General features: G+C 44.8%; 1 non-coding gene across 1 annotated transcript; it reads left to right on the top strand.

Moving 5' to 3' along the window:
• The first annotated feature begins 10,062 nt into the window (after window positions 1-10,062).
• Window positions 10,063-10,165, top strand: LOC128332230 (U6 spliceosomal RNA). Its single transcript, XR_008310634.1, has one exon. It is a non-coding gene; the product is annotated as a U6 spliceosomal RNA (small nuclear RNA).
• Window positions 10,166-14,126: the final 3,961 nt, after the last annotated feature.

The following is a 14,126-nucleotide window of genomic DNA, read 5'->3' as shown; positions in this document are numbered from 1 at the left end:
AGTCATGATGCCAATGGGCTCTGCTAGTGGCTCCCAAAATGAATGGGGGGGGGGTTGAATGGGCCCAAAAGGAAACAACAAAACTCCAAAAACTAACAGGGCTCCAAAAGTGAAATTTGTTTTCGTGCACACCGCTATATAATAAATAAATACACTGACCATAAACCTAGCTTGAAATTTAATTTAATTTAATTTAATTTAATCAAATCATTGATTACATTTATCTCTCATTCTTCCACCAAGGAATCCAGAGCATTGTACATGGTTATTTTTATCCTCACAATAACCCTATAAGGTAGGTTAGGCTTAGAGATAACTGACTGCCCCAAAGCCTCCCAGTGAGTTTCAAGGCTGAATGGGAACTTGAACCCAGGTCTCCTCAACCCTTGTCCAACACTCCAACTACTACATTACACTCGCTCTCAATATGATCAGTGAGAGCATATCAACTGCAAATTGCTGAAGAAGTCTGATGAGAGTACTTTATTCTGTCCTTGGCATGAAACGTCTGCCTCTTGAGAAGGCAGTTTCCTACAGAAGTCAAGCCCCCCTATTAGGGTTCATTTAAAGCGGGGGAAAGCTGAGAACACGGTATTTTGATATACATTAAGAAATGGCAACTGAGAATGATTTAAACAAGTATAAATGAGGACATTCATTCTCTCAGAACCATTTATCCTTCACCCACACACCCCAACACACTGCTGCGATGCTATCTGGATACAGTCGCACTCTACTTTTGGCTGTGTGTCAAGCCGGGTACACAATATGCTAGCACTGTGCTCAAATGACTATATAATGTTTCATTAAGGACTGTAAATACCCATCAAGCTAATCACAAAATTGCTGTTTCAGTGGTTTTAGGGCTATTTAATCTTGGGTTATGATGACAGGGATGAATGACTTTATTATATTAACAGTTGCCGTTGGCTGCAACACTGAGGAAAGGCAGGGTTTTTTCTTTCTCTCCGTGCCCCCCTCCACCAACCCCCAAATATCATCCAGTCTACTCTATTACCATGCCACAGCTGATAAGACGGTCAGTGCTAAATGAACAAGGGTGGCTCCATGATATGTAACTACTTACTTTCATGGAACAAGCAACAGAGGCCAACATCCTGCACAGCAGAATGCTGGTGTTAGGGACCCGTGTTCCCTCTAAAAGAGATTCCCAGAGGTTGTTGACTACAACTTCTAGAATGCCCAACTGCAATGGCTTTTGCATGCGGATTATGGGAGTTGTGGTCAACAACATCTGGGAATCCCTGTTAGAGGGAACACTGTTAGGGACCCACCAGAATCATAGGTACATAGGAAGCTGCCATATACTGAGTCAGACCATTGGTCTATCTAGCTCAGTATTGTCTTCACAGACTGGCAGCTGCTTCTCCAAGTTTGCAGGCAGGAATCTCTCTCAGCCCTGTCTTGGAGATGCCAGGGAGGGAACTTGGAATCTTCTGCTCTTCCCAGAGCGGCTCCATCCCCTGAGGGGAATCTCTTCTTACAGTGCTCACACTTCTAGTCTCCCATTCATATGCAACCATGGTGGACCCTGCTTAGCTATGGGGACAAGTCATGCTTGCTACCACAAGACCAGCTCTCCTCTGCTGAGCATTTGGCAGGTAGTCCCAATGATGTGTGACAGGGTGTTGCGTGTTGCGCTAAAACAGCATCTGCACAGTTGTGCAGCGCTACTTCCATTGTTTCCAACTGTGAGGACGCTGTTTAAGTCATCACACAGCCAGTGGTGTCGTCGCAAATTATGAATATGACGAATACGGGGGATATTTATATGGCTCCCTGTCAGCAAAGGGCTCACAGTTAAAAAAAGAAACATTAGATAGGCACCAGCAACAGCCACTGGAGGGATGCTGTGCTGAGGACGGATAGGGCCAGTTACTCTCTCTGCTAAATAAAGAGAATCAGCACTTTTCAAAGATGCCTCTTTGCTCAGCAGGGGATATTCAGAGCTATGAGATTCAGAAGTGCAAGTGCTCTGTACAACAGCTTCCATAGCCACACCCACACCCAATATCATAAGAACATAAGAACAGCCCTGCTGGATCAGGCCCAAGGCCCATCTAGTCCAGCATCCTGTTTCGCACAGTGGCCCACCAGATGCCGCTGGAAGCCACAGACAGGAGTTGAGGGCGTGCCCTGCAACTGGTACTCAGAGGCACCCTGCCCTTGATGCTGGAGGTGCCCCACAGCCCTCCGACTAGTAGCCATTGATAGACCTCTCCTCCATGAAGTCATCCAAACCCCTCTTAAAGCCATCCAGGTTGTTGGCTGTCACCACGTCCTGTGGCAGAGAGTTCCACAAGTGGATCACGCGTTGTGTAAAAAAAAAAAACTTCCGTTCGTTGGTCCTAGAACTCCTGGCAATCAATTTCATGGGATCACCCCTGGTTCTAGTGTTATGGGAGAGGGAAAAGAATCTCTCTCTCTCCACTTTCTCTACACCATGCATGATTTTATAGACCTCTAGCATGTCTCCCCGCAGTCGTCTTTTTTCTAAACTAAAAAGCCCCAGATGTTGTAGTCTTGCCTCATAAGAAAGGTGCTCTAGGCCCCTGATCATCTTGGTTGCCCTCTTCTATACCTTCTCCAGTTCAACAATGTCCTTTTTAAGATGTGGCGACCAGAATTGTACGCAGTACATGACCCCATGACCACACACCCCACTTAGAGGGATGTAATAATCGGGGTGTGGGGGCAGTGTGTGGTTCTGTTACAAGAAGTCAAGGATATGCAATCCTGTACCCACTTACCTGGGAGTAAACACAATTAAATTCAGTGAGATTTATTTCTGAGAAGACATGCATAGGCCTGTGCTCTAATTTAAGTACTGTTATTTCAACCATTCTAACCTAATGGGGAAATGACTTGATTAGCCTAGTGGGGAAATTAACCTAGTGGGGAAATGACTTGATTAGCAAGCCAGAGGTTGCCAGTTCGAATCCCTACTGGTATGTTTCCCAGACTATGGGAAACACCTATATCGGGCAGCAGCAATATAGGAAGATGCTGAAAGGCACCATCTCATACTGCGTGGGAGGAGGCAATGGTAAACCCCTCCTGTATTCTACCAAAAGAAAACCAGAGGGCTCTGTGGGTGCCAGGAGTCGACACTGACTCGATGGCACACTTTACCTTCACTTTACTCTAAACACAGAGATCAGAGAATGGAAGATTAAGTGACTGCTATTTTATCCTAATTATTGCGTTAAACAAAAATTACAGATGTTGCTTTGACTACAGCAGCTCAAAAGCTGACCGATCAAAGTCCCCTGAAAATTAGGCAAAGAGGCACATTTCAAGGTGGTGATTCTCTTATATTCAGCAGGGGGACAGCAAATGGCCCTCTCCATTCCCAGCACAACATCCCTCCTGTGGCTCTTGCTGGGGGTCTACCTTGAGTTTCTGGTTGTTGTGAGCCCTTTCGGGGACAGGGAAGAGAACCATCTTCTTCTTCTTTTTCTATGCAAACCACTTTGAGAACTGTTTGTTGAAAAGCAGTATACAAATAATAGAAGGAAGGAAGGAGGAAGGAAGGAAGGAAGGAAAACAGGGTCCTTCTGAGATCCTCCCTACTAACTGAGCAAAAAGGTACCTTTTTAAAGTGGTGATTCTTTTTATTTAGCTGAGGGAGAGCATCCTTCCCCAGCACAGCATCCTCCAGTGGCTATTGCTGGGGTCTATCTTATGTTTTTTTAGATTGTGAGCCCTTTGGGGACAGGTAGCCTGTGTGTGTGTGTGTGTGTGTGTGTGTGTGTGTGTGTGTGTGTGTGTGTACTGCTTTGGGAACTTTTTGCTGAAAAGTGGTATATAAATATCCGTCATACTTGTATTTGTATCCATATCTCAGAGGGGGGAAGTACAGGAACAGCGACCCTGCCTGTCTCTATAGCACTACACCACTGTGCACAATTGCCCTCTTGCACAATACTGTCAGGGCTACCTGCTGTGTGCACAACAATCCTGGTAGATCCCTCATGCCAGCGTTCTGCCGTGCCGAATGTCAGCTCTGGTGTTGTTGTTTTTTTGGGGGTTTTTTGGGGGGGGGTTGCTCCATGAAACAAAGCTGCTACACAAAATGGCCACCCTTTTGCATTTAGCACTGTCTGCTTTCAAGACCCATGGCTGTGGGCTCAACAGCATCAGAATTTCTGCATTCCACAAGTAACTCTGCAAGTTTTGGGAGGTAGACGCAGGTTTTGGGCAGTATAGAAATGTAATAAACAAACAAACAAACAAACTCCATGGGAGTGATGTACCAAATCTGGGGCAACTTCAAGCACTAGAGGGGGTAAACACAACCAATAGATTCCCAAAGATCTCTAATGCAGTCTAAAGCAACAAAATTTAATTGGCATATGCATCAAGCTTTTAAGTCAATCTTGTTAGGTATGTGAGGTTGACAAACACTGTCAGCCTTTATCTATACACACAATCTGGTGCAAACTCTCATGGAAATAGATCGCACTGAATAAAGTGAATCTTACTTCTGAGTAAAGATGCACAGGATCAGGCTGCAAATCTATTAGCACTATTATTTTGAAGGCTCCTACGCAGGTTGGGGGGGGGGAGAGCTAAGCAGTCAGAGACCTATATCTCTTATGACAGATGCTATTTTGCGCCTCTGAAATTTAGCTCCTCGGTGCTTTAGGCTAACTCTTTTATTTCCACCATAACTCACTGCAAGAAGAGGTCAGCAGTTTCCTCGCAGAGTTGGAAACCAAGCGACTCACCAGCCAGGAAGGATTGCTGCAAAGCTGAGGCAGCTGTGCGCTAAAGCTAGCAGGATCTAGAATTTTATGTTTGCCCAGAGAACAGGAGCATCACCCGATTTTTCCATTTCAGAGAAGACATTGCAATAACAGTTACAAATGTAAAATATGCCCAGCTTGCATCTCAGCACACATTCACTGTACACCCTGCCAAACTAACCTAAGAGACTGTGCCCTTCAACAGTCCCTACTTACCAGGGACAGTTCCTATCCCTGGTAATATCACGGGCCCGCATATTGTACAGTGAAATGTGGGCAGTTGGAGTGCTGCCTGTGTGTCTGTGTAAGCACCGCCAAAGTTGTTTGTAATGGCCCTCCTGGCAGGGTTAGGATGGCTAGCCCCTTTTGTAACAGCATGCCCCCAAACAGCTAGGCCATGGGGAGTTTTGGGATTACATCCACTAAGCATAGAACACAGCTATGAAATCAAACGGATGGCAGTTGAGAGGCTGGTGGCTTCTCAAGAGGAGAGCTGGTCTTGTGGTAGCAAGCATGACTTGCCCCCCTAGCTAAGCAGGGTCTGCCCTGGTTGCATATGAATGGGAGACTTGATATGTGAGCACTGCAAGAGATTCCCCTCAGGGGATTAAGCCACTCTGGGAAGAGCATCTAGGTTCCAAGTTCCCTCCCTGGCTTCTCCAAGAGAGGGCTGAGAGAGATTCCTGCCTGCAACCTTGGAGAAGCCGCTGCCAGTCTGTGAAGGCAATACTGAGCTAGTTAGACCACTGGTCTGACTCAGTATATGGCAGTTCCCTATTTTCCTGTGTTCCTAACTCTACTCAGTTTTGGAAGAATCAGATATGGACCCATTTCAAACTGGCTTTTGGGCTGACTATGGGGTGGAAACTGCCTTGGTCACCCTCCAATTTGGAATCATCTCCAGGGGGAGTGTGACCCGGCTGGTCTTCTTGAATCTCTTGGCAGCTTTCAATATCCTAGCCCTAACGCTTCTGGACCACCTGAGGGGGCTGGGGGTGGGAGGTTTGCAGTGGTTCTGCTCCTATCTCTTGGGTAGATTCCAGATGGTGTCACTTGGAGACTGTTGCTCTTCAAAGCGAGAGTTATTTTATGGAATCCCACAGGGCTCCATGCTATCTCCGGTGCTTTTTAACTTCTACATGAAACCACTGGGAGACATCATCAGGAGATTTGGTGCAGGGTGCTATCAATATGCTGATGACACCCAGATCTACAGGTGAAACTTGGAAAATTAGAATATTGTGCAAAAGTCCATTAATTTCAGTAATGCAAATTAAAAGGTGAAACTGATATATGAGACAGACGCATTACATGCAAAGCGAGATAAGTCAAGCCTTAATTTGTTATAATTGTGATGATCATGGCATACAGCTCATGAAAACCCCAAATCCACAATCTCAGAAAATTAGAATATTACATGCAACCAGGAAGACAAGGATTGAAGAATAGAACAATATCGGACCTCTGAAAAGTATACAGTGTACTGTGCTTGATTGGCCAGCAAACCCGCCTGACCTGACCCCATAGAGAATCTATGGGGCATTGCCAAGAGAAGGATGAGAGACATGAGACCAAACAATGCAGAATTGCTGAAGGCCGCTAATGAAGCATCCTGGTCTTCCATAATACCTCATCAGTGCCACAGGCTGATAGCATCCATGCCACGCCGCATTGAGGCAGTAATTGCTGCAAAAGGGGCCCAAACCAAGTACTGAATACATATGCATGCTTATACTTTTCAGAGGTCCGATATTGTTCTATTCTTCAATCCTTGTCTTCTTGGTTCCATGTAATATTCTAATTTTCTGAGATTGTGGATTTGGGGTTTTCATGAGCTGTACGCCATGATCATCACAATTATAACAAATTAAGGCTTGACATCTCGCTTTGCATGTAATGCGTCTGTCTCATATATCAGTTTCACCTTTTGATTTGCATTACTGAAATTAATGGACTTTTGCACAATATTCTAATTTTCCAAGTTTCACCTGTATTTCTTCATATCAGTTTCATCAGGAGATGGCTTAACCTCTCTAAATGCTTACTTGGAATCGGTAATGGGTTGGCTGAGGGAAAACAAACGGAAGTTGAATCCCAACAAGATGAAGGTACTGATTGTGGGAGGCTGGAACTTAGGATGTGGCTTAGATCTGCTTGTTCTGGATAGGGTTACACTCCCCCTGAAAGATCAGGTATGTAGCTTGGGAGTGCTCCTGGACCCAAACCTCACCATGATATTTCAGGTTGAGGCAGTGGCCAGGAATGCTTTTTATCAGCTTTGGCTGATATGCCAGCTATGTCCATTTCTTGATAACTGAGCTAAAAACAGTGATGCATATGCTGGTAACATCCAGGCTTGATTACTGCAATGTGCTCTATGTTAGGCTGCCTTTGTATGTAGTTGGGAAACTAAAACTGGTGCAGAATGCGGCAGCCAGGCTCGTCTCCGGGACCACCCCTAGAGACCACATTACTCCTATTTTAAAAGAACTGCACTGGAGGCCAGTTAGTTTCTAGGCAAAATACAGAGTGCTGGTTATTACCTATAAAGCCCTGAATGGCTTGGGCCCAGGTATTTAAGAGAGTGCCTTCTTCTTCATGAACCCTGCTGCCTATTAAGTTCATAGTGGGAGGTCCGGATACGGTTGTCACCAGCTTGCTTGGTGGCGACCCAAAATTGAGCCATCTGCAGGATTGCCTCAAGGCTCTGAAACACACTCCCAAATGAAATCGGAATCTCCCCGTCTCTGGTTGTTTTTAAACAATTTTTGAAAACACACTCATTTCGTCAGGCTTTTAGTTTATGATGTTTAAAGTTTTAACGTTTCATTTATGATACTTGTAATCTGTTTTCTATTATTTTTAGGTTTTAGTTGCTGTTTTTTTTAATTGTAAACCACCCTGAGATTTTATATAGGACGGTATATAAATGTGTTAGTTGAATGAATGAATGAATGAATGAATAATATGAATGAATGAATGAATGAATGAATGTTAGTTTATTTTGCCAAAGGGGAAAGGGCCTGGGTTTAGACAGGGATGGAGGAGACAGAAGTTACAACCCCACACATTGAACCAAATATAATGAAGAAGCTAACTAGCCGGAACTAGCAGGTCCTTGTGGCCTGCTACAGGAGTGAAGGAGGAATCTTCAAATACATGTTGAATCTCCAAGTCCCACCAGGCCAACTGACTCCTCTTGAGTTAGATTTCCCTGGGACACAGCCACTCCTGGAGGCAGGGCCCAGCCAATCACTGCAAAGCTGTCTCTACTCTGCGGGGCATCCAAGGTTTTGCTTGCAACTTTTGGCCAAACACAAACTGCGGGGAGTTGCAAACCATAGGAGCTAGAGCTTTACACTCAGTGAGTGCAAGGATTTCATTACAGTGTTGCTGAGCAGGGCTGTTCTAATGTCTGAAAGATGTGTACAGTTGTGTGGCACTTGTTGAACATAATGGGCATTGCATTGAGCGGCTGCATTTGTGCTACTTTAAGACAGAGCAGAACAGCCCTGTTCCACAACAGGGCTGTGTTTACAGAGGTGCAGCAGTGTATGCGGTGCTCCAACTGACCATGTTTCGCTGTGCAGTATATGTCAGCGACTGTTCCTATCTTGTCCCTATTTTTGCCATTTGAGGAAGTGCTTTGTTCAAATGATGTTTGTGTTAGGGGTGTGCAGGAACGAAAAAATGCAGTCTGGTTACAATTCGAATCAATTCGAGACTGAACCATGTTGCGCTGAACCGGTTCGGTTGAAATGACCAGCCAGTCTGGTCTGTTCAATCAAACCAGTTCGGCACTTTGGGCCGCACTCCGGTGAAGTTTCCCATTTACAAGTAAAGGGGCAGGGAGTGGTGAGAAAGGTTGTTTAAGTCTCTCACCTGGTTTGCCTCTGCCCTCCGTTGCCCCTCGCCCCCCCATCCCCAGCCAAATTGCAAGCCGGATCACTCTTAAAACAGGCTGCCTGCGCAGCAGTGGCCTGTGTTTTAAGAACAATCTGGCTGGCAATTTGGCTGGGGATGGGGCCGGTGAGTGGTGACGAGTGTTAGCAAGCCAGGTAAGAGACTTAAACAACCTTTCACACTGTTCCCCCACTCCCCCTCAATGTAGAACCAGTTCGCATTGAAGCAGGCTTGGTACAGTTTGATCACGGACCAAAACTGGCCCCAGTTCAGTTCACAATTGAACCACCGGAGTGGCCCAGTTCAAGGTGAACCGGTTCTAGATCAAACAATTTGAGTACACCCCTAGCTTTTGTGAGTCACACAGGAAAGTCACACATGCATGTACACTCAGGCTCCATGGTATGCATAACCTGATATTTCACATATTGCAGACATTGTGCAATACATATACTGAATTTGCTGTTAACATATTTTAGGATAATTATGCTGTTCTACTATATTTTTACTAATTACCACCTTGACATTCAAGTCAGCTGAGAACAGAATGCTGCAGACTTAGTGAATGCATTACACAGCAGACAGTGAAGAATGGTCAGCATCCTGACCTAGTAGGCCCATTTTCACAGGAGACCATTTCCACTAATCCCCCTTTCCTTTGACCCCTGAAAATATGTCCCTGAAGGTTGGAACAACTTCAAGGGCAGGTTTTGGGGGAGTGGGGGTCCAAAGGGAAGCACAGAGAGGGCTGTAAAGGGAGGGGAGATTGGTGAAAATAATCCTTTCCTCCTTGTGTGTATGAACATCCTCCCCTTACAGAACTACTAGTGAGGATGCTGTCCAGTGTCTAATAACGGAGCAGGTTTGGTTCAGAAAGTGATCCATAGTACACTAATCAGGGGCGTAGCAAGGTTGGAGTGGGCCCAGAGACAAGATTTTAAAATGCCCCCCACCAACTGAAGCTCAGCTCATGAAGTAAAGAAATCTTAAATGAGGCTACTAGAGAAAGACATGCTGTTCTGCTAGCTCCAGGTCTTAACACTCACATCAATTTCGGAGGATGAATACAGCTGAAGGAAGCCCGGGTGGGTGCGTGGCTGGGGGAGTCAGTCATGTGACTTGCCTCTGGGGGGCCCCCAAGGCAGTGGGCCCCCAGAAAACTGTCTCCCCTTGCCCTATTATAGTTATACCCCTGACACTAAAAGAGATAATAGGGATACTAATAGAGATGTTACAAGCAGATCGCTACTTCCATCACTGAAATGTTGGATAATATGAGATCTTTTGCTACCCTAAGTAGTTGAAGGGCAGGTTTTGTCTCATAATCCCTGGTACAGGGGATTCTGGGAAACTACTCTTGGCCCAAATAGAGCTGCTGCCAGTAAAGTACTTGTTTTAGCAGCATGTATACTAAAATTGGAATGATACAAAGAAGACCAGCATGGTCCCAATGCAAGGATGACCTACAAAGTTGTGAAGCATTCCGGAATTTCTTGAGAGCCAATGCATTGTAGTGGTTAGAGTGTTGGACTATGACTGGGGAGTCCCAAGTTCAAATCCCCATTCAACCATGAGACTTGCTGGGTGACTCTGGGCCAGTTTTTTCTCTCAGCCTAACCTACCTCACAGGGTTGTTGTGAGGATAAACATAACCATGTCCATTGCTCTGGGTTCCTTAGAGGAAGAGAGGACTATAAATGTAAGAAGGAAGGGAAGGAGAGGGAGGGAAGACGAGAGGGAGGGAGAGTACGCTAAGAGTTATGCTCTAGCATCTTTTTTTTTCTGCTGACCTGTACTGAACAGCCTCCACTAAAAGCCTCTGCTAAAAGTATGTGCCTCCTTCTCCTCCACCAGCGGTCACTGCAATCTTTCTTCTCCCCTGCCACCCTCTACAATGGAATGTATTAAAATTTCCTCGAACTAGACTTTGGCTCAAGATCAATATTTCGACTATATTCATGTTTTTGATATATAGCGCTGAACTGGTGCAGAGCATACGTGCTAATATATTATATTATTTTCCTTGAAAGAAAAATGGGAATCTGATCAGGAGATTACCCACTAAATGGCTGTGAGGATTTATTCCAATTCCCTTAAGATGCTCGTGTATAATTTGTTGCAAAGGATTTATTAGCTTCCCATGGGGCCATTTTCTGGATATACCCAGGATCTTCAGTACTGATGGCGGTTCTCATTTTTATGAGGAAAGACAGTCCTTCCTGTTTCTTCAGAGACTCCCCCCCTCTTTTTCTTTTTAAGACTACGCAACCCTTATGTCCATTAACCCTTCCAAAGTAAGATCCATAGTCCATATACTTGTGCACTGATGACACCACTAGACTCAGATTTATCATGATTTTAAAAAAATACAAGCAGAGTCGTTATTGGTAATGTACTATGTAATTGCAAATCTTTGCATTTGATTCTTGCTGAAGGATACAGTTCTGTCTTCAAGGGCTTTTCCCACACCAGTATTCTTTAGTGTTGCAGAAACACTGAAGTTCTGCAAACCACTGACGGAATATGCCATATCTCATAGGTACATAGGTAGCAGGGCTGTGCATGGGAAGAAAAGTAGGATCCGATCCGATTCTGATCCAATTCAGGCAATTATTGTATCATTTCCCCAATACAAATGGCATCCTGCCTCGTATCGGTCTGATGCACTGTATTGAAACTAATGTGTTGGAACATCAGAAATAATGAGTCACCACGGAAACATCTATAACTTTTTAGTTTTTCATAATGGAATGAGGAAGTTCATCACCCCTTTTAACATTTTTGTTCTGTTTGGATGCATGGAGACATGGTAGCCCCTTCTGAGAGGACTGGGGCCCCCAATTTGTGGACAGATAGGTCCACAATTTGGAAACACTATACAGAATAAAATAATGTCCACGCGAAGGGCGGGGGGGGGGGAATGATCAATAATTGCCCCTTCTCTCTGCTGCCCTGATGCTACCCCAAAATATATCCCTGAAGGTTGGAGAAATATGTTGAGTGGCATTGGGGACAGCAGAGAAAATGCGGGGATGGGGCAGAAAGCAGTTTTGGGTCATTAGTGCACTTGATGCTCAGTTATTAGGGATGCAGAGTGATTTGTGGAGCCACTGCTGCAGAGATGGAAGTGGCGGAAAGGCTGCCAAAATCAGGTGGTAGCGCAAGAAGCATTACCATATTACTTCCCATTGATGCACGAGGGGGAAAGTGTGGTAATGCTTTTAGTACTACTGCCCAATCTTTCCAGACTTGTCACTGCATCCCTCTCTGCAGCATTGGTTCCTCAAGGCCTACCATCTTGTGCATCATGTCAGCCAAACTGCCCAGGCCGACTCGGAGCCAGTTTGAGGGTTCTGGTTATTTATTTATTTTTTAAAAACACTCACTGCTGGGTCCGGCCTTGGGGGATTCTGCTGTGGCCACAGTAGGGACCTCCACCATTTCCCTCACCCCCCACTGGCTTCCCACTGGTCCACTAAGGGCCATTTTGGTGCATTTTAGGGATGTTGTGGCCCTTTCTCTGGTGGAGATGGTCATTTTGGAGGTCACCATGCATGCACCCTGGCCATTTGTGTGGCCAGGTCCAAGGATACACAAATAGCCAGGGTGCATGCGCTGTGGCCCCCAAAATGGCTGCTGCCATTGGAGAAAGGGCCAGAATGGCCCAAAGATGGGCTGAAACAGCCTTTAGAGGACTGGGGGGAGGCCAGCTGGGGGAGAGGGAAATGGCAAATGCACCTCCCCCCCAGGCCACAGCAGCACCCACCGAGGCTGCCGGACCAGGCAGTGAGTGTTTTAAAAAAAAATTATTTTACTTCAGGACCCCCAAACCGGCTCAAATTCAAACCAAGCTAGGGGGGTTGTTCGGGGGCACAAAAGCAGACATGCCTGGTTTGGTTCAAGTCCGGTTCAGACTTGAACCTACTGGGCAAACCTGTTTTGTGCACACCCTTACTGTATGTGGGGTGATGTCAGAAAGGAAAAGAAAGGGGAAGGGGAAGGAGGAAAAATGGAGTTGTTTCTGAATAAAGTTTAGTTAAATGTACATAAGATTGCTTCATGTTTAAGAGGGAAGCAGCTATAAAAAAATGGGCCTTTGCCTTGACCCAGAAGGGCTTTTTTCTTATGTTCTTATGTACCAGAAAGCATTGGGAGAGGGTTATTGCCTTCATGCTTTCTTTGGAGACCTCTGATTGGCCACTGTGGGAAACAGGATGCTGGACTTGATAAGCCTTTGTTCAGATCCAGCAGGACCCCCTTTATGGTCCCCTTTTCCTAGCACGATTCACATGTTATATTCTACACTCATATGAGTGTACACAGGTACAGATCTGTACACAGCTACAGCCATTCACATGTAATATTAAACACAGGTACAGAAATACACTTCCTATCTGTACCATGCATTTGAGGTTTCTGTGCCCAGGTTCACTTTTAAAATGAATGTAGGCACAGTAATTCACGAGAAACACGTACAACCATACAGACATCTGTACACTCATACAACATAATGTCTGAATAGAGCTTTTGTCCTATTGATTCTGGAGTAATCTAGAAACTGGTTGAAAGCTGCACAAGAACCTAAAACTTCCATTGACAACCAGCTGTGTCGACTTTGAAATTCTTTCTAATCTTTTGAAGATTTAGTAAAAGAGGCCAAATAACAGTATGTGTATGAGGAATCACTGCTTAGATTGGCAGCGATGTTATTAGTCAATTAAATGACAACAGGGAATCCACCCCAGAACTTTAAAGGTAATCTAATCCTATTTCCAAAATCTGTCAGCTCATGATTCCAAACAGAAGGAAAACTGGTTATAGGATTTAAAACTTATTTTCCCCCTCCACAGTTGCAATTTTATTTGGCTTAGGAAGAAGATATTTTTCCCCCCAAATAACTTCCATTTTAATCATTGCATTCTGCTGCTGAGGATGGCTTTGGAAGCAGTAATTTCTGAAATGTATTCATTTCTGATATCTTCATTTTAAAAAGTTTATCCACATTAACCTTCAAAGTAGCCTTAGGCTCAACTGGTGCACAGTTATCTAAATTAAGAGAAATTGCAATTACTTTGTCGTGGGTCTTAAGTCTAAAGACCTATATTTCTTGGTCTCCTCCGCTATTAAGGAATCAACATTTTGATAAATTATTTAAACTCCTTAGAGGATAATAATGTACAAAAGGAATATTAAGCCTATTTTTGCCTCTCCTTCCTCAGATAAGCCTTTAGAGCAATACTCACCAAGTTAGCCTTAAACTTCCTCCCGAACCCCATTTACCCCAAGGTTGCACGTTAATTTGTAAATGCTGTTTTAAAAAAAATCAACACACTTTCTTTAATGAAAGTCGGGGGTAGTGGTTTCTGCTAATTAAGCCAAAGGAGATTGTGCCAGCCACCCAGGGTTCAAAATCACACAAAGGAATGCTCCCTACATGCCTTGCTGCCTTCTTCA

The sequence above is a fragment of the Hemicordylus capensis genome, chromosome 6 (assembly GCF_027244095.1).
Source record: "Hemicordylus capensis ecotype Gifberg chromosome 6, rHemCap1.1.pri, whole genome shotgun sequence".
Classification (NCBI taxonomy): domain Eukaryota; kingdom Metazoa; phylum Chordata; class Lepidosauria; order Squamata; family Cordylidae; genus Hemicordylus; species Hemicordylus capensis.
Note: the sequence above shows the minus strand (reverse complement) of the source record. Positions and strands in the feature narration are given on the sequence as shown.